Raw genomic sequence first — 14,341 nt, 5'->3', positions numbered from 1 at the left:
CTCAGTAGAACATGTCATGCAAATGAACATTATCTACCTTTCCAAGTCGTTACATAGTGACCGTAATTCTTATGATACTTCACCAGAACTAGAATGCCCTTCTGCAGACTTGTGTCTCACTTGCTCCTGGTCCTAGAGTCTTATGAACTCAGAATATCTTTCTCTTGGAAATGGCATATCTTGGTAAAATGTACCCAAATAATTCACATATATAGCCTTCTCTTTGAAAGTATATATTAATCAATAACACAGGATTAAAATACATGGGGATTATTTAGGGGATATTTTAACTCAAAGACAAATAAGCAAATCTGCCAGAGGATTTCTTTGTGTACAGAACTTTCATAAACACTGCTTCCCTCAAAGCATGACCACATAAAGTAGGTTCACCCAGAAAACAGTTAAATGTGGTTATATCTTTCCAGGGTTCCTGAAATTTGAGACATTGAAATTTTTCATTAAGCAAAAGGAGAAAAAGATACCTCCTCTCACTCTTAGGTTCCAGTGGACAGTAATTTCCAAACCCAAAGAAAATGTCTTCAGAAAAGAAGCCCCAGAAACCTGAAGACTCAAGACTCAGGGGTTAGAAGGGAGATTGGACATGTTTACCCTCTTTGATTTTGTTGTTGTTTCACTTTTACCATAAAAAGGCTCTCCTTCATCACTCTTCCTACCCCTGGTTTATAATGTTGCCTCTTGGGGGAGTGTGAGAAAGTAAGGAAGATAATCACTTGATCTAAAAGAATAGAACAAATAATGTATTTCCCCCTACTTTTTTCCTCCTTCTACTGATAATACTTGTCCCTGTGGTTCAATAGGGGTTATTTACTTCTTTCCTTGTTTCTGCTTCCTAACATCCATGTGTTCATGTCGAGTGCTTAGCACACTGATTTTGCCCAATCATTTTTCCTGATTTGAATGGACTGTTCAATGTTCAATTAGCATAGCTACAGAGATTAGACCCCATGTAATCACATCAATACCTTTGTTTTTGAGGGATCTCGAAAGCGCCTCACCTCATTCTTGCTAGAATATTGCTGTAATATCCTGAAAAATGGCTTTCTTAATATTAGTCAGCATTTACCTTGATAAAAAGTTGCTTAATTACATTAAACAGAAGTACAGTTATTCCTTCCACATTGTGACTTTCTGCATTGTAGTTTCAATATGTATCACAGATCAGCATAAGAAATTTGAGGAGAATTTTTTGGGGGTTTTGAAGAAGCCACAGATGACATGTGAAGGCCAAGAGACAACACAGAGCTTAAGACCAAAATTTAACCCAAATTTTGCAATAAGGAAGTATAAATACCTCATAAAAAAAAAAGAAAAAAATTCAGACTTTTTCTCTGGTGTGAAGGGAGGGCCAAAAATTTTTTACATGGATTTTCCAGATTGTGAGGGCATTATGCTTCTTACCCCTTTGATGTGGAAGGGATAACTGTGTAGAATCTAGAGCTGGAAGAGACCATGGAGGTCATGTTGTTGAGAAATAGTGTTTTATAAATGAGAAAACTAAAGCCCAGAAAAGAGAAGTGACTTGACCAAAGTCATATGACACACACCCATACATACATGCATATACATTTCTATGTACAAGTATATATTTATGCACATATATACATATACATATATCAATATCTATATATCTATATCTCAGAGCTAGAATTTAAATCCAAGGTTTCTGACTCCAAAGTCTTTGACTCTTTACGCTATACCCTATATGCCTCATCATTTCAAACAGGAGCTAATGACCATTTTAGATAATGTTCATTGAAACAGATTACTCTTTCCATGGGTATTATAGATCTACTACAGTTACACCCCCATGAAATAAATGTGAAAGTCACATTTTTAAAAATTAGAATTTGACAAATCCAAGTCCATACTATCTCCCACAAAACTCCCAATGCAACCCATGGGAATGGCATACACTGAAAGGCAACCTTTGTCAACTTTCTGATAAGATACTATTCAGGTATCAAGCCAGGGTTTGCCCTTTGGGATATTCCATGTAGACTTTGCATAGAATAACTGTAATATAGAAATGAAAGAAAACTAGCTAGAGAAAGCTCCAGATAATGCTAGACCTGGATTTCCTTCAACACTTCCACATTTTTATATGAAACACCTCTCAAAAATGGATTGTTTTTCACTTTCTCTTTGCAATTCATTCCTTCCCCAAATTTCTGAGTAGCTGAGCAGAGCTGTAGAGAGTGAGCAAGGGGACCATGAGTAATTTTACATGTGGGGGCCTGATACAAGGGATAGAAACCAATTCATGGTTGGATGTTTTGGTGGAGATGCTGTTTTCAGGTCTATAATGACATCTATGAGCTATAAAGCAGCATAGAAATTTTCATCCTGAACATATTGCAAATGATTTTTGTATGGTAAAATGTTGAATCCCAGTTGAACCATGAGGTTATTTTTCTAAGGTCATCTTTCCATTTTTTGTTTAGCATTACCATTTATCTGAAAGATGAAGGATACTTAAATACACTCAGGAGGGGCATTCCTTCCTTCCTTCATAAGGATATAAATATTTTTGCAGTTTCTCCAGTTAAAGCAGATTTAAAGTAGTTCTAATCATTTTCCCCTAGTACACAAAGTACCTGATTTGTTATTATTGAAATGAAATATCATTTCTTACAGTGACATTTATGTTGGAACTACATAAAAGAACATAAGCTATTACTTTCAAATAATAATTATTAATTTATTTCCCTTTTATTTTCCAATCTCTAAATAGGTTTTCATCTCCCCTGCCCTTTTCAATTCTCATGCTTTTGCTTCTCAAGGATTTTTTTCAGCTGAATAGTTAAGAACTTAAGTTCACAGCTTCATTAATGTTGTAGTCTTATCCACTTAGATGATATCTCCTTTACCTACTACTACATGACTGCTCTGAAGCTATCAGTTAGATTAGCCAAAACCAAGGCCATATCCTATTGGGGAACATTTTAAGTAATCTATTTGTGTGTGAACAGTTGTGCATTTCTCTGGAAGTATGTGCCCATTTTTCACTGACTTTTAGTCATACATGTAGTATATTTGGGCATAAAAGAGATGATAGCAACTTACCTTGGAATGGTGCTTGATGTACAGAGCATTTTAGTTTATGAAATTACATGTTAAAATAGTTCAATGAAGCATATATTAAGGGCTTATTATATTCCTGATAGCATACTAAGTGCTAGAGATACAATTATAAACAAGCAAGATACTTACATTAAATAGTAACCCCACAATAATCCTTTCACTAAAAATCTTCCACTTGAATGAGGGAAAACCACATGTAATGATGACCTGAAAGGGCCAGGACCATGGTGTGGTAGTGGCAAGGTGAGGAGGTGACAGAAATGTTGTATAGAGGCCTCCTTCTAGGCACCTATAGGAGCTCACCTATAGGAGTCCAGTGTTCCAGGGGCACAGTTCAAGTTTCCATTAGAGAGGAGGAGATAAAAGTGATGGCCAGAATGCAGGCAACAAGGTGCAGCAAAGTAGATACCAATGGAGATGGTCAAGAAATCTATGAATTTTATTCCTGTTTTACTTTCCCTATTACTATGTACTTGCTCTAAATATTTCAGATTGAATGAGGAACCTGAGACTCAGAAAGAAGACATGACTTGGACAAATTCTAGCCCAGGTTGTGACCTCTTGCTCCTTAAGTCTAGGAATAGTGCTGGGTGAACTGGGATTCCCTAGCAATGGGAAGTTAGAAATAGCTCCTTTCTGAATCAGGAACCCATACTATTTTTGTGGGGTGCTTGTCCCTACATCAAGCTATATAGCCCTAAGAGGAAACCTTGGCCAAAGAAAATGAAAAAAAGAGGTGGAGCTAGCCTGACAATGAATTTGGCTACAAACCATATTTTTTCCTCCGTAGAGACTAAATGGTAACTGCAAAATGGAGGTAATAAGATAATCTAGGAACAAGGTATAAGAGGAATACACTATTACTCTCATTACCTGAATTGCCTAAGCATGAAAGGATAGTGAAGAAGATGAGAGTTATCCTATGGGAAATGGGGAAGATCTGTGGTATAAATGGAGTGGGTGTGGAAATAAAGGTAAGAAATGACTAAGAATGAAGATCTGTGGTCTCTCAGCCCTACCATGAGACAAATAGTTTTAATACATGCTAGGGATGAAATTTACTAGAGTAAAACATATGCATTCCCTAGGTGAGATTTACCATGACCACACTCTAATCCATGATAGTGCTTACTCAGAGAATGATGCAATGGTATTTCAAACAAGGCTTATAAAAACACAACTGAAAATACTCCATAAATATGTGTATTGAGAATAGTTTGTTAGCAATGTGTTTTGTGTAAGAAGTTGAATCATCTGATTTCATCACTTAGGATTCCTTTCATTGGGTGGGTATTTGGATTAGATGGATTCTGAGGTCTCTTGAAACATGTTGTACTTCTATGATTCTATACATTCTGAAAACTGGATCATAAAATCAGGTTCTGACAATTATTCATTCAGTGACCTTGGAAAAGTCATTAGCTTAATGCCCACAACTGTAATTTAAGAAGAACAATGGTTTTCTACCATGTTTCGTAAGTTAGTGAGAATATTTTTTGGTTTTAGATAGATATTACTTATGTTTTAAGGAAAGTTCCATTTATTCCTATACTCTCTAGAGATTTTAATAGGAATGGGTGCTGTACTTTGTCAAAAGTTGTTTTTTTTTTCCCTGCCTCTACTGAGGTAATCATGATTTCTCTTTATTTTTCTATTGATATGGTCAATTATGCTGAGTTTTGCTAATATTGAACCAGCCCTGCAGTACTGGTATAAATTACACCTGGTAATAATGATTCTTGTGATAAATTTCTGTAATCAATGAGAGTGTTTTTTTAAACTATCCATTTTGTCACATTGCATGGTGGTATAATATTCCACTGTATTCCTATACCATAATTTGTTCTGACCAATTCAAAGTTTAAATCAGTTCAGACCAGTTCACATCAGTTAAATGCAGTTCAAACCAGTTTAATACAGTTCAATCTAGTTCAAACAAGTTTAGTACATTTTAATACAGTAAAAACCAGTTTAATAGACTTTAATACTGTTCAAATCAGTTTAATATAGTACAAACCAATTTAATCCAGTTCAGACCAGTTTAATCCAGTCCTAACTAAATCCAGAATTAATGTAATAGTTTAATCCAGTTCAAACCCAGTTCATACCAGTTAAAACCAACTTAAACCAGTTTAATCCAATCCAAACCAGTTTAATAAAATTCAGACCAGTTTAAACCAGTTTAATCTAGTTCAAACTGGTTCTAATCAGTTAAACTGGAGAAGAAATAGTGAGAAAGTCTTCATATATGGATGGAGAGGATGGAGAGATAGTGACATGCATGTGGCAGAGTTCCAAATGTTTCCCGTATTAGTTAGAAGACCTTGGAAAAATCACTTCACTTTTCTGGATTTGAATTTCCTTATATATCATTGAAAGATAATTAGGTTATCTCTAAGGCCTCTTCCATCTTCAAGATTCTGTTATTCTATATGATAACTCACTAAGTAAATGTACATGTACATCCCTAGTCCTGGGACCCTATAGACAGATGTGTTAATATAATTGGAGTTTAGTTAAACATTGGTACTGAAAAAAGACAATAGGTCATTAAGTATGAAAAATCTTGGGATTTTATATATACTATAAATTTAGGAAGGATAAAGCCCACCCCTACCCCCACCAAGCCAAACCAAACAAACTCTTATATTTCTTTTGTATATACTTACTTATGTGTATGTTGTTATATAACATAGGTTTCTTGAGGTCAGTGACTATTTTATTTTTTCTCTTTGTGTTACCATGGCCTAGTGCCGTGTCTGAAGTATAGAAGGTGCTTAATAAATGCTTGTTAATTAATTGATGGAGAAATTTTAAGATCAGTATCAGTCCAGAATGCTGACCAGGTAGTTTCCTGCCCTGAAAAAGGATACTCTTCTTCAATAAAATTCAGTCAACAGAATGGAGGGAAGCCTTCAACTGATGATTCTGGTAGTTGTGAGGAGGATAATTAAAACTGAAGGAGACTTAGGTCCTACAGAGAAAGGTATTTGTTTTTTCAGTGATAAATGCTATAAAGAGAAACACATGGTTTAAGACTGGGTTGGGAATTGGGGAATATGTGCACAAAAGGAAGAGTTATAATCACTGAGGGAAAAACACTGATTTGTGTTTGATATTATTGTCTCCATTTTACAGTTAAGGAAACTGAGAGAGATGAAGTGATTGATCAGGGTTATACAACAAGTGCCTAAGGCATCATTTGAACTCAGGTTTTCTTGGTTCCATATCTAATTCTTTATCTATTATTCCATCTGGCTACTCATTTAGTTTGAATATTAGTTTCTAATAGTCATAATAATAGAGGAGTATAATGTGGTATAGTAGAAAGTATTTTTGATTTGAAGTTAGTTTATATTGGTTCAAATCCTTGTTGTACTTACTTAGTATTGACCAAACTACTTCACCTCTCTAGACCTTAGTTTGCTCATCTCTAAAATGAAAAGTTTGGATGAGATGATTTTTGAAGTCTCTTCCAACTTGAAACCTATGATCTTATGAATATGTTCTGCCTGGTGGTTTTCAGCTAACTTTCAATAAACAATGAATGGGTATAATATTATTGTTATGAGCTAATCTCTTTTTACTAATTAAATATGAAATCTCTGAATCATAAATACTCCCTTCTGGCAAAATTGTGGGCTGCATTGTTTTTGTTTTTGTGTCCTCAGTATCTAGGATAGTGCCATGCACATAGTTGGAGATTACTAAAAGTTTATTCAATTAGCCTTCTCATTGGCCTCCTGTGATCCTAAAGTCGGGAGAATAGGCTGTTCCCATATAATCCCTGAAATCAGAAAAAAAAGACCAAGTTAATTTTATAGGACCTGAGGTCAAATCCCAACTCGACCATTAACTAACTGTGTGAATTGAGCAAAGACAAAGACGAAGCAGTCCCTGCCTTCTAAGTTTCAATTTTCTCACCTGTTAGACTAGGCGTTCTCTAAGTTCTTTTTTAGTTCTATATTTATGATCTTGTGAGATTTTTTAAAGTCCAGACATTATAATTAGTTTTCAGGGTTGAACTTGAGTGTCTATTTTAACGAAAGATTTTGGTAGAGGATAGTTATGCAAAAAAAAAAAAAAGTTTGATGTTGCTTATTTTTTAAAAATCTTTGTAATATGTGTGAAGAAATAAAGAAGAATGGAGCAGCCCAAGTAAGACTGGAAGCTTAAAGAGAAAGGAAATTAATGGGGAACTAGAAGGAGCCAGGCTGTCTTGAAGCTTAAGAGTATTACAGGGTAAATAACAAAAACAATATAATTTGAGGCCTGAAATTCTCAGAAATATCTTATTCCAAGGGAAAAGTTTAGAGACCCTAGCAAGTGGTCCTTCAAAACATTAATGTGGGAAAGAAACTATAAAATCCAAGAGTAGAGTATAACAATAGACTATTCAAGGTAGACTGAAAGAAAGGGTTCAAGAAACTTATTTCACCTTTTTGCAGGTGGAGGGCTGCATAGAAAAGTCACTTCCCCTAGATATACCTTACACAGACCAGAGAGAAGAGAAAGAAGAAGGAGGGCTCACAAAGCAGAACCGCATGTTTAGCATCTCACTGCTGTGACCATGGAAAATGCTTTCACTGTGCTCTGCGTCTATTTAGATACAGGCATGCTTGTCTGTCAGTGGATTGCATGCTGGGGCTAGAACCAATGCATTTGGGCTGCACAGAACAGTCTTTTGCTGCTAAAGTAAAAGGTTGATATCCATTTGTGATGGCTCTAGCCCCAAACTGAGTCAGTGCAATAGGGAGGGCCTTAAAAGACTTCTTTAGTTCCCCTCAGGTACTATAATTCTCCGCCATCCAAAGTTGTATATATTCCACAAGTTAGGCTGAAGGAATTTCCCTAGCAAACAATTAGACTGAGTTTCTGAGTGTTAGAAGGTATTCATACTCATTCCTCTTTTTCTTACCTCCCCTAACTTGATTCATTCAATAGAAAAAAAAAAATGTAAAACATAAAGAATACCCTAAGAGGTGATCAGGGAAATGCCCAAATGTCCTGCAGAGGTAGTGTAATCTATACACAATGCCTAGCATGGTGCTTTGTACTTAAGAAGCACTCAGTAAACACTTGTTAATTGACCATTCAATTGAACAGATTTTGAATTCACTAATGCCAGTCTAAACCATTATAGTCAGTAGAGTGCAGTGGTATGTTTATAAATATGTACACATTTTACCAGGTGTTGGTCACTATCAGCAGGGTGCAGGATCAATCCACAAGCATTATTATGTGTGTGACAGGTACTATCCTAGACTCTGGGTATACAAAGACAAAAGTAAATCAGTCCAAGCTCTTGAGAAGCTTATAATCTAGCCTAGGGAGCCAGTATGTATATGTGTATGTGTGCATGTACATGTATGTACATATATGCATGTATATATCTACACACATACACGCACGTGTATGACTATCTACATGTCCACATGCATGTGCATGTGTACATATATGTTGGTGAGTGAATCCATACTTGTGTGGCTAGATATGCATTATATACACACATGTATGTGTACATGGGCATATGTCATCATAAATGTGTTTGTATACATGGATATATGCTTGCATAGATATAGGTTGATATATGGATACATGCAATATACACATATAAGTACCTATATAAGCTAGGTGGTAAGGTGGATAGAGTGTTGGGCCTGAAGTCAGGAAGACATCTTTCTGAGTTCAAATATGACCTCAGACACTTACTAGCTGTGTGACCCTGGGCAAGTAATTTAATCCTGATTGCCTCAGTTCATCACCTGTAAAATAAGCTGGAGAAGGAAATGACAAACCAGTCCAGTATGTCTGCCAAGAAAATTTCAAATGGGGTCACAAAGAGTTGGACACAACTGAAATGACTGAAAAAAATGTATGTACATTGGTATATATGCAAGCATATATAGGGATCTATATACATATATATAGGATGCATACTATATGTATACATAAATACCTATATAAAGTCAAGAAACTCTCTCTCTCTCTCTCTCTCTCTCTCTCTCTCTCTCTCTGTATATATATATATAGGTGCCGAGTCTATATTCCCTCATACATTTTATAGCTATGACAATGTGGCCCTAAGAGATAGCATGCACATATAAAATGTATATGTACCTATATACATATACATATACACATATACATATACACACATGTGATGTACATATACACACGTATGTATATTTATATAAGTGTGTATGTATATGTGTGTATGTGTATGTATATAGATAGATAGTTGGGGGTGGGTCATAGGAGAGAGAGAATTTGAAGAAAAGTGTAAGAAACTGGTATAGCACTGCACAGTAGGAATGTGGTAGTGAGGGTTTTTGATAGCAGGTGTCCAGTAATGGCCAGACTTGACATATCAAGACCTATAGAGTGCAGATAGATGATAGTATCTATGCTATGGCCTGAAATCAAAGAGACAGAGATATCCCAGGAAGTATTTCCTATCTCTTAGGAAGTACAACAAAGAGCTCTGAACTTTGAGAGTTTTTTCCCCTAGAGGAGTCATAGGATTGTAGAGTTTGAAATTGTTTTACATGTTATCTAGTTTAACTTAACTAATTTTACAGATGCTGAAACTGAGGCCTGGACAGGTTCAGTGATTTGCCTAATGTCACAGCTGTAGTAAGTGGCAGAACTAGGATTTGAACCTAGGTCTTCCGATTCTCAAATAAGTGCTCTGCTAAAAATCAACGTTTTCTCACATAGTTGGTCTCTCATTGCCTCTGACAGATAAGATTTAGTAAACAGGAATCATTCCTGTCTATGCAATGGCTAACCTGGGACAGGCCATGTAAGAACAAATAACTGCTGCAGCAGCCATTCAGGATAGGACTCCATGCTGAGCTCCACATAGGATAAGTTACTCTGTCTTATGAGCCCGCGTGTTGCCAAGACGTTTCAGCTTTGGCTTTTAAGAAGTTTTAATCAAGCTCAATCTCGCAAAGACACAGAGCACAGTATGCCCTGAATCATACGCCACAGGAGTCCTAACCTGATCAAATCCATTACCAAGAGTATGTGGATGTTAGGACCTCCGAGACGCAGCTCATGCCAAGCTCCTCAATCTCCTACCTCTGATACTCTCTTCTGTCTGTGGTTCAACTAAGCTTTTACTTTCCAAAGCTCCTACTTCCATCTATCTCCATCCCAGTTTTCACTATAAAGACATTGAATAAACAGAAAATTCACCCTAGTGAATAGGAGGGCTGATACTATGTTCAATTAATTACCAAGCTTGGTCAACTCTACCTCTGTAATATGTCTTGCATCTATCTTTGTTTTTCCATTCCCACTGCCACCACTGTAATTTAGGTCCTAACCTCTCACCTAGATTATCAGAATAATGTCCAAAATAGCTTCTCTACTTGTACTCCCTCCTGAGCCTTCATTAATTTTGTGGTTGTTCAGTTGTTTCAATTATGTCCAACTCTTCATGATGCCACTTGAGGTTTGTTTGGCAAGATACTGGAGAGGTCCGCTGTTTCCTTCTATAGATCATTTTTACCTATGAGAAACTGAATTAAACAGTTGCCTGACTAATTCTTCAAAAGCGTAACTCTGTCCTGCTAAAAACTTTACCATTAGCAGACAATGGTTCTCATTACCTACCAAACAAAGCTGGAACTCAGTTCCACATTCTAGGCTCTCCAAAGCAGTTAGGTGGAACAGAGGATAAAGTTTGGAACTTGGAGTCAGAAAGACCTGAATTTGAAAACTGCCTCAGACCTGGCTGAGTGAGCCTGGACAAGTCACTTAACTTCTCAGTGCCTTGGTTTCCTCATCTGTAAAATGGGTATGATAATAATAGCACCTAACAGTGTTATTCTGAGGATCAAAGAAGACAACATATGTAAAGCTTTTTGCAAACCTTAAAGTGCTACATAGATGCTATTATTTTTATTATTATCATTATTATTCATTAAAGGCCAAGTAGCCTTTTCAGTTTTACTTTTTCCATTCATGTCCCCTGCATTCCAGACCATGTTGCCATTTCCTAAACACTTTCCTTATTTTTCTGCTTCAGCCATTTGCTCATACTGTTTGATTCCCTTCAGATGGAATGACCCACACCCCACCCTGACCACAGCTCTGCAGAAAAGATATTTTTCCAGGTTCTTCTAAGTCCAGTTCTAACACTGCTTCCTCTATGAGGTCTTCCCTGTTCCCTAGTTAGAATGTTCCTTCCCTTCTATTATTTCACTCTCTGCTTTGTATTATTGCTCCTGTTCTAAAATTTAAGACATTGTTTCACTTTTCAGAGTTTCAACTTGTCACATTTATCTTGTTTAAGTTTTATTTATGCCCTTTTTTTACACTCTAGTCATTTGCCAATATATGCCAGACTATCTCTCTCCCCTCCTCAATGAATCGTCCCTTATAGCAAAGTAAGCAAAATTAATTGTTAAAACAACCATGCCTGAGTGAATATCATTCTGAAGTTGTAGCCTCTCACCTCTTTACCAAGAGGAGAGAAGCATGTTTGAAACTGTTGAAACTGAAAACCTTTTGGTCCATTAAAATGAATATATCTAGGATTAAAAGGGAAGAGGTCAAACAGGGAGCAGTTAAGTTTTGGCAATCCCTGGAGGAGGAAAACTCTTGTTCCCATACAAGAAGATTTCAGGGGCTGGAGTGAGCCCAGAGAGAGTGTTACATTTCTCTCTCCTCCTCTACTTTGACCATTGGGTGGTCTTATGAACTTTCTAAGGTTAGGTTAGAAGATTTCGACTTCTCATTGATGTCAGGAGCAGTGTCCACGCAATAACGGTGACTGTATTGGCAACTCAGAGACATGACAAGAACAATCTCGACACACCAGGGGAGTCAGATTTCAAACTCTACAAGGCTAATAACCCTTAGGACTCAGCAGAAAGCTTCCTTCAAGGGGAAGTTCTTGAGGGCTCCGCAAAGGAAGAAAAAAATTCTCACTTACTAATCAGCAGTTTTGACCATGAGCTATTTAATCTGAATCCACTTTTCTTAAACTCACTATGGATTGTGAGATATTATGTCTCAAACTCTGGGTAAATTAATTTCATATTGTCTGTTCTTATTATATCACCTTAGTAAAGACTCCCTTCTAAAAGATATTTAACTCTGGCTGGCTAAATGGTGATCAGTAGGGAAGCATAACACAGCAGATATGGGCTTGTGAGCAATATGACTAGAAAACCCCAACCCCTCCAGATTATCCTTTAGAATCCTGAGGGGAAAAACACTCACCTGTCTGCAAGTGACCTGGCCTGCTAGGGTGAGTGGTATTTGGGAGATAGAGCCCAGAGGAGGTAGGGAGGGAAAGGAAAGGGAATGGAAAGGGAAAAGGAAAGGGAAAGGAAAGTTGAGACATCTTTTTTTAAATGAGCATAGCTTTAAACTTAGTTTCCTCTTTCAGAAAATGAGGAGGCTTAGACCAGATAATTTCTCTGGTCCCTTAGAGATCTTAACATTCTGCTACTCTTTGGTGTCTTATATGAGAAGTGCCTGCCTAGTGCCTTTTGGAAAGCCATCTGCCAAGATGCTCCCATATATATGACTCCTTAAAATGCATTCTGGGGAAATATATCCCTTGGCACTTCAGTGGTAGATATTCACCTGTCACTCAACACCATCTGCTTTCTATTTCCCCACAAAAGGATTTGCATGCTAGGAGAGAAACCTGTAATGCCCGAGTTCCTTTTCCAGGAAAGGGACTTAAATGAGAAAGCACCTGGGAAAAGAACATTGCCTCTGTCCTACATATACATGATTGTGAATCTCATTTTATAGTTGAACCTTGGCATAGCCAGAGAATGTAGATTTGGGACAACTCTGTCTGACTTTTTTGGTGGAATGGGCCCAAAGAATATAAACAGGTAAAAGATACTGAACACTTGCTTGATAGGAAAGGAAGGGCCAATGTTAATTTAATCAAAGCAGAATAAATCTCTAATAGCTTTTCCCACAAGGCCCCAACATCCTCTGAATGTCTAGAATCTTTCCTACCTAATTTTTAATCTTAGTAAATTCTCCAAAGCTATGCCAGAGATTAAGCTGATGTAGATGTGGCAATAAACTAAGACCACTTAATCCCATCTGGATTTATGGCACCATCCACTAGACAGAACCCCATGTAGCAAACAGATTGACATGGTTGCCATTAGTGGAGGGAGAAACTTCTGGAATAATGTACTGAAGTAACATCACTGATATCCTTTGAATTAGGAATGACTTTTAAGGAAAATAATAACAATGATGATACTTAGAGCTAGCATTTAAAAAAGCAGTTTAAGGTTTGCAAAGCACTGTACATGTTATCTCATTTGGTCATCATAATAATCCAACTAGTGTTATTATTTTCATTTTACAGCTAAGGTAACTAAGGCTGAGAGAGGTGAAGGGACTTGCCCAGGGTCTTACAGCTATGAATTGTCTGAAGCATTATTTGAACTCAGGTCTTCTTAACTTCAAGTTCAGTGTTTTTAAACACTGTGCCACAGTTTTGTTTAAAGAATAGAGACACCCTGTTAAAGAGTGATTGTCTTCTTGCAAAATAAACTACTTGCTTCTCAGGAAAGGTCAAAGATATTTGATAATGTCTTTTAGCTCTCTTGAGGAATGTAACCTATCCTTATCTAATTCTTTGAAGAAAACTACTTCTGAACTAGACAATAGATCACAAAGGAATTAACAGTTGCTTATCTGTGCCCATCTGAGCAGTCACCTAGATATTTTAACAAAAGTAATTAATCCAAAACGATTACAATTTAAATTTGAAGTAATTTATGAGATTTTTTTAGTTGTACTATCTATCTATTTTATAGGTTAGTATTAAAATATTTGTTTCTTCTTTGAAAACTTTAAGGAATGAAAGATTTTGTTGTCTTCAAAGCATGTCCCATAGTATAAGAGAGTTGACCTAAAATTATATAATTATACCTCATACTTATCTATCACCTTTAGTCTTTTATAGAGTTCCCATCTCTCACTTCATGTTTTTGGCCACAAAAAAATAACAACAAAAACAAAAATGTGTTATATAATTAAGGCATATATTATTATTTTCATTTGATAAATTAAGAACAATAATCACACAAAAAAGGAAAAAGACAAAAGTGATTAAAGAATTTGTCAAAAGCAGAGCTTAAACGAGAGAAAAATGGGATAGGCAGCCACCTTGGTAGGACACAACATTTAGGGAGGCCCAGTAATTGATACTTGATAGAAATATATATATATATATATATAT

The 14,341-nt window shown here is 36.4% G+C and overlaps 1 protein-coding gene across 1 annotated transcript in view; it reads left to right on the top strand.

Moving 5' to 3' along the window:
* AGBL1 (ATP/GTP binding protein like 1) overlaps positions 1-14,341 on the top strand; it is an 868,369-nt gene that overhangs the window by 452,971 nt on the left and 401,057 nt on the right. The window lies entirely within an intron of this gene.

The sequence above is a fragment of the Vombatus ursinus genome, unplaced genomic scaffold, assembly GCF_900497805.2.
Source record: "Vombatus ursinus unplaced genomic scaffold, bare-nosed wombat genome assembly UNPS02009205.1, whole genome shotgun sequence".
NCBI lineage: Eukaryota > Metazoa > Chordata > Mammalia > Diprotodontia > Vombatidae > Vombatus > Vombatus ursinus.
This window is presented reverse-complemented; position numbering and strand designations above follow the sequence as displayed.